Genomic DNA, 7,420 nt, shown 5'->3' on the forward strand with positions numbered 1-7,420 from the left:
GAAGGCAAGTGAAGTGTTTTAAACAGAGATGAGGCCATAATTCAGCAGCACTTGTCCCAAGTTAGAGAGGCGTTGACACCACTTTGAGTAGCTCTTTGAATCCCTTTATAACGAGTGGATTGGAGTTATAAATATGCAATCGTTCTCGTATAATCTTTTCACAATTGTTTCCTTGAGCTGAATGTTCTCATTATTTTGTGGGGTTTTTTTCTGCTTTTTTTTTGTTGACACGGCACTTGTCTCCGGGGGCTTTCATTAAAGCCTCTTCCCTTAAATCTGTATTATAATTAATTCTCACACTCATTTGAGCTGTTTCAGATTCTATGATACAACTTAACTAGCTGATGGGGAGGATGTTCTTATTTTATTTTTCAGGTGGAATGATGGCCCCATGTAAGAAAGGACATCTGTCTGTGTCTGTTCTATGCAGGTGTGACAGGCTCAAAGTCCTGCCTACACGTTTTACAAGAATATCTAAAATACACATGAATAATGGGACATTTTAAATGCTTATGGCAATTGAGAGACTCGTAGAAGTGCAATAAACTGTCACCAGGACCATCGTAGATCTCGCCCTGTGTCGACCACATCGCACCTCCAGTAGTTTGATGTGGTCGTGGAAGAAAGGGCAACATGTACGTGAACAGTTTCTACCATTAGCAGTCTCTTTGTATAAAGGGGACACTTTTTTTTTTTTCAAACATCATGAAAATTTTACAAAGCTATTTATTTATTTTTTAAACAGGCCCACAAATTCTAAATGACTAAAGACAATGTAATAATACATTGTCTTTATATATATGGTACTGAAGGCACTTTACATGGTAAAGACCAACAATAGAAACAACAGTAAAACAAAACAAAAAAGATGAGAATTGTGAGAAGAAAAAGATAAAAAAATGAAGACATTTGTATCACAGGCTAAATGCAGATTTAAAGAAATGGGTTTTAAGTGCTGTTTTGAAAGTGTCGAGTGATGGAGAATGTCTCTGTATGGACGCATTTGATTTCTCGACTCGAAATATCAGAATTAATGTAACAATTAAATAGTTTGTGTCGACCACGTAGCACCTTCGTAGTTTGCTGTGGTCGTGGAAGACATTTCCAAACAGGCAACATGTGCGTGAACAGTTTCTTCCATTAGCAGTCTTTTTGTGAAAAGGGGACGCTTTATTTTGTATTAATAAACAAGCCCACGGATTCAAAATGACTTATGACCCAGTTATGGCATGCCTCCGATGCCAGCAACAAAGAAAAGAAAAGAAGGATTTATTGAATTTGAGGTGCTGCACCGAGTCCACGCACGTCAGATTGATTTTCATTTCCACCTGAGGGCAGATCAATCACAGGGGACTTTGATCGAGGAAGAGAAGTTGATTCCATCGTGTTTGCAGAGCGTCATCGTGATGTGAAACGACAGCTGGGCTGTTTTTGGAAAAAATAGTCCAGCAAAGCCAGCTTGGAGCCAGCGTCACAGACAGAAGGCGGCTCATTGGAGCGCCAGCCGGGGGGGAAACGTTCACGCCGATGCAAAAGCTGCTGACTTGCTGACCCTAAGCCTGGTTTTTTGTCGACGTTGAAAGGGGATTTACGCCATTTCATTTCCAGGACCATGCTTTTTTTCAAAAGGTCCTCGTGCTCGGATCACTGTAACTCTTTCCATCGATGTGAGCTTTGTTGCACGCTCCCTACATTCCACCTGTCTCAGTTGCACTCTTCTCCTCATTGGGTCCTCATTGCCAAGAGAATTACCATAATTACCATTGGGGGGATTATTTGCTGTGCTGCCTGCTTGTTATTTATAACGCTGGCGTGTAGTAGTCCATGCTGACGTGCTTTGTTGCCTCTACAGGGAGCAGAGAGGACAACCGAGATTTAAAAAATAATTTGATAAGCCGTGCATTGACATAATGTTATTTTATTAGCCTTTTGGGCTGGAGGGAGTGTAGTCTATGCTGACGTGCAATTGTTGCCTCTGCAGGGAGTACAACCGAGATTTTAAAAATAGCAATAAATAAATATATATATATATATATATACAGTATATATATATATATATATATATATATACTTATTTATTTATTTATATAATTTTTTAAAATTTTATTTTATCATGTATATTTTTTTATTTGGACATATTGACAGGTATATAACACAGTAAACATGTACTTTAACTCATATTTTCATTGTTTTTCATCTTTTTCTTGACATAAAAACAGATAACAACCCCACCCCTCCCACCGGGACACCCATTTAGAGTACCTGAAAATAAAAGCACAAAAAATAGATACGTAGAGGTCACCTCATTTTTTATTGTATTTCCCATGATTTAATAAGTCGTGCATTGACATAAAGTTATTTTGAAGTTTTTGGGCTAGAGGGAGAGCCCTCATCGCCTTGTTTCCTCGTTGATGATGCCGTGTTGATTATTTTGTGCCGTTTTACTTAAAAAGAAAGAGCCCCCATCACTGTTATCATGTTGGACACATCAAGTTTAGCTTAAAATTGATAAACAGAAAATAGATAAATAGAAGAAACAGATGAAATTATGTTTTGTTTGATTTGGATAGCTAGACAGCTATCTGTACGAGACGAGGCGATATCCTCTAAGGCATTTTATTTCATGTTAGCCATGACATTGAAAAAATAAGGACGACGCTACAGCATTATTGATTTTCTATCAAATTTCCAATATAAATGTAAAGCGCATAGTTCTTCCTCTAATGACAACATGATTAATTCAACGTTCTTGCATGGCTGCGCATACAAGTGACTCATACAGGCTCCAACACTTAATTTCTACCTTCCCCGTCTCGACAGGCAGATTGCCGTTTGTCTTCGCCGTGGTGGTGAACGACAGTTCAGGACAAGGGGCACTAACTCCAAGTGGCTTCTCTCAATGCGCGTCAGAAGTGTTTCGACGCGCTGCGTGTTTGGGCCGTTTCTCACTGGACAGAGTATGTGGCAACCAATTTTTTTATTTATTTTTTTGAAAGAAAAAGAAAGTGCTCAATTTTGAGCCGGCATCTGCCGAGGCCTAAGAGTGGCCACAGCTACGCTCTCTGGCAATTCTGGGATAACAAGAAAATACAATTCGGTTGCATGAAGTGACAAGCTACTTCATAAACAATCCCCGTACTGAAAGTGGAACTACGCCACATTTAAACTTTTAAACTTTAAAATCTAGTCCCTCGTACTCGCCTTAAAACCCGCGGTGACCGAGCTTTTGAGGAACGCTCTACCTGCACCTCGAAGGTTTTCACATTTAATAGCATCATTTAAACTCCATCTCAAAACATACATATTTACACTGGTATCTGTTTGATTTGAATATTCTACGGCCTGCTTTTTATCATTTCTATATATTTATTTTATTGCACCATCTTTTACTGTGTATTGTACTTTACTCTTCAAACTGTTGATATGTTTTGGCCTACTGTTATTGCCAAATCGTTTTAATCGACTACTGTACTGCACTTTGTGACACTTTGTCTGTGATAAGTTTAATATAAATAAACTTTACTTGCTTACTTACTTACTTAAACACAGGTTTATGGTCTCAGTCCAATTCTCTTCTCTCCTAATACAGCGTTATGTTCTCCTGGTAAACGATGGTCCTAATTAAAATAGACGATAAAGCAAGGTATGCTTCAGGGGCGTGGCCACCTTGTGATTGACGAGTACACGACCACGGCTTCACTTCTCCGCAGTTCAAATTCACTGGTGGCGAAACCCCATGATGTCGACGGGTAAAATCCAAGATGGAGGATTTGAGACCACAATCCACAAACCAGTGGGGGATGTCAGAACGACTAAATCCATTCAAATCCAGTCCCCGTCTTCACATGCCAGAGGCGGGACAAATAAATTACCTGCAAATATTTCCCATCAAAACTAAATCATACAGGCAGTGAAGCTGATTTGTGAAAGTTGCAACACACAGGCAACTACTGGGATGCGATTTATCCAGAGCAGCATCTTGCAGTCTGCCGACGGTACATTGTTGTACAGCCTGTGAGCTATTTCATTTTCCTTTGAGCAAAATGGTCTGTGTTTGTGTTTGAGTTCCCTCTGGTAAACAGTATCTGTTTAAGGCTTTTATTTTGAAAGGTAAAAACAGAAAATGTGGATCTGGTGGGCTCTGGCTTTGTCAAAGTTGAAAGGAGTAACACAGTTTGCCGTCTGGTAAAGACAAACAATGGAAGCAACAGTCAAACTCAACTAAAAGATGGCAATTGTGAGAAGCAAAAGATACAAAAAGAAGAAAATAAACTAGTATCAAAGGCTAAATGCAGATTTAAATACATGGGTTTTAAATGCTGTTTTGAAAGTGCCGAGTGACGGAGAATGTCTCTTGATTGGCATTTGATTTCTCGCCTCTAAATATCAGAAGTGAATACAACAATTAAATAGTTTGTGGTGCCGGTTAACATCAAGAACAGTTCCATGAAGACTCTGACAATTTCCTTCAACAGCCATGCACATCTTTTATTTTCTTATTAAAATACACTTGCCCCTTAAAGAAATGACTCACACTTGTTCTAAAGTACTATTATCTGTTGTCTTTTATTGCATTATGTTTATTGATTATATATCTTTTGTATAATTTTATTTTTGAATTGTTTTATTCTATGTCTATGTTTATTGTCATGCACCTTTCACCAAGTCAACGTTCTTGTATGTGCAAGTTACTCGGCCAATAAATGATTCTGATTGCCAAGATTTACCACGTTCCCCCCGGCCCTTAAACACAGCACGCATCTCACAACTCGACACGCACATGTAAACGGATCCGTGCGTATCGGGTGATCCGTGTGCACACACGTAACACTCCACAAATGAATATATTAATACATATTGTCACTAAATCTTTTACACACAGGAAGCGATTTAAGAGTCAGATCAGATCTATGAAATTGAAGTTAAAAATCTGTGCGGAGAATATGAATATTTGTCTAGGTTGCAAGCTTTTTGTAAAACTGCGAGAAATATATGTTTTAATCATATATATATATCATATAATACACATTTGTGACTATTTTAAAACTAATTTTCATTGACTAACGACATGTTCACTTCTGGTTTCACACAGGACATGAACACCGGTCTCCTGCCTGACAGTCCTGTGTTTTTTCGTGTCATAATGACAAAATGGAATTATTACCAGCCTGGTACGGTGCTGTCAGACAGAGTGAAAACTTGATTGATTATTAACATGATAAAGCTTCCAGTCATTTTCTGTAGAGCAGCTCTATACATGATGTCATCACAGTTTGACACTTAATAGCGAATTAACAGATATTTTATGAACCTATCCTATTGTAATTGTTCATTCCGCTTGTGTTCCTCTTCAAAGCTGTTGCAGATGATCTTAAACGTCTCTTCACATAAGATTTTCCTCTATGATAATTTACCAGAAGGGTTAGGGTTAGATTTTGAAGTCGTGAACCTGCAGTGCAGCGCTTGACGACACTTTTGCCAATGAGGATTCTATGCAGGACGTGATGGAAAGAATATGAATAGTTGTTTTTCACTCTATGCCCTTTGCTTTAGTCATACTTCTCCCTGTCCTCACAGTTGGCGATGTATTTCTGCACGGCAAATGGTTTTTTTTCCATTTAAAAAGAAATGTATTCTATAAGAGTAAAACGATTGAACTAGGACAACACGGTTTTCTATTTATTCAGTACATCTTCCAGTGGCGCTCCAGTTATTCAAGGCTGAACTGCACACACTTTCAGAACAGCGGCAATCTTTTTCACATCAGGCAACAGACGACTCTGTTTTTGTCAGATGTGCCAACAATGTCTTCGAAATTGCCGAAGAGATTGCTGATCCAGTCTTCTTGCAGTCAGTGCATCTTTTCATACGAGCAACCTGGAGGAAAAAATACACTCAATTTATCACTATTGCAAACACAAACTAGGTTCATTTTTTCCCTTTGGATGCATTGTGTAGCTTATACAATGTGGCTGTGATGAAACAACCCTGTTCAATGGATTATTTGAAGTGACTTGCTTTAAAACATAAAACGTAGTCGACTGCCGGCTTATTTTGAGACCCAGCTTTTTGCTTTTGTGTTCAAAACTCCGAGGCAGAAACAAGAAGCAGCGATGCCTTGCTCTACACGTCTACACTGAGAACAGTGTTCTCATTCCTCATGAGGGAAAGGATGCGCTGAATGCTACTACAAGCTAGTGTGGCTTTATAACTATCGGAAGAGTATGTCAACATTGTTATGCAACGCATGTAATGACTTCCTGCATTGCGAACTAACATCTATTATAATCCCAATAACCACCATTTTAATGTTACATTATCCACATTGCTTATCCTTCTTTTAGGGTTAGGGTACACCTTGGACAGGTCACCAGTCCATCTCAGGGCACATGTAAAGACAGACAACCATTCATGCTCACATTCATACCTACGGGCAATTTAGAGTTCAATTAACCTGAGCTGCAGGTCTTTGGGAGGAAGCCGGAGCGAATCGACGCTGCCACGGGGAGAACATGCAAACTCCACACAGAAGGACCACCCAGACCGGGAATTGAACCCTGTGGCCCTCTTGCTGTGAGGTGACAGTCCTAGCCACTACACCACCGTGCAGACCCTGGAAGACATTTAATGGCATCAAGGGCATCTGACCTTTGACCTCACATCGGATCAGGAAAAAAAAAAGAATAACTTTCACAGATTCCATTTGACTCGGCCTCCAGAAAACAGAAAGCGTCTCCGAGAGGTTTTTCACTCCAGTGATTCTCCTGACCGCATTTGGATAATTGGCACCTGTTATTAGCACCTGTGTTGCAGTTTACAAATGGGTTCTGTAATGGACTTCCTATCAAGCCGGGCAGTATGCAGAGAGCTAAAGTCATCAGAAGCATTGCTGAACAATGAATAGCCCCTCTGTTCCTTTTTTCTCTATGCAGGCATGTAATTATATATGTTTGCTACATGCCAGCTGCTCCTCTATAATCACACAAAGAGAGACAAACACTCATAGAAAGATGTTTTTTTCTTCTTTCTGCTGCTAGTCAAAGATCTAAAACCCATTCCATAATGAAAATATCGCACCTTAAGTGGGTCAGCGGTTTCTGTTCCAGGATAAGAGGTTAAATCATATTAAAAGCTGAAGAACTGCCAACTTAGAAGTGTTGCAGGGAATTTCAAGCCTTTAATATCCTTTGAGGGGAAATTGAACTGAGAGATGGTAGCGTTCAAATCTCCCCTCTTGGCTCAGTGAACACACTGCAGGAGGCTGTTTTATAGTCCCCACGTCCATATATCATAATCTAAAGAGATGCATGAGAACAGAAGGGACGGAACACAACACACAACACACAACACACATGAACCAAAACATCTCAGCAGTCCACCTCTTGTACAAAGCTACACTATTCTTTGTGTGTAGTTGGAT

Source organism: Pseudoliparis swirei, chromosome 5, assembly GCF_029220125.1.
Source record: "Pseudoliparis swirei isolate HS2019 ecotype Mariana Trench chromosome 5, NWPU_hadal_v1, whole genome shotgun sequence".
NCBI classification, from domain to species: Eukaryota; Metazoa; Chordata; class Actinopteri; order Perciformes; family Liparidae; genus Pseudoliparis; species Pseudoliparis swirei.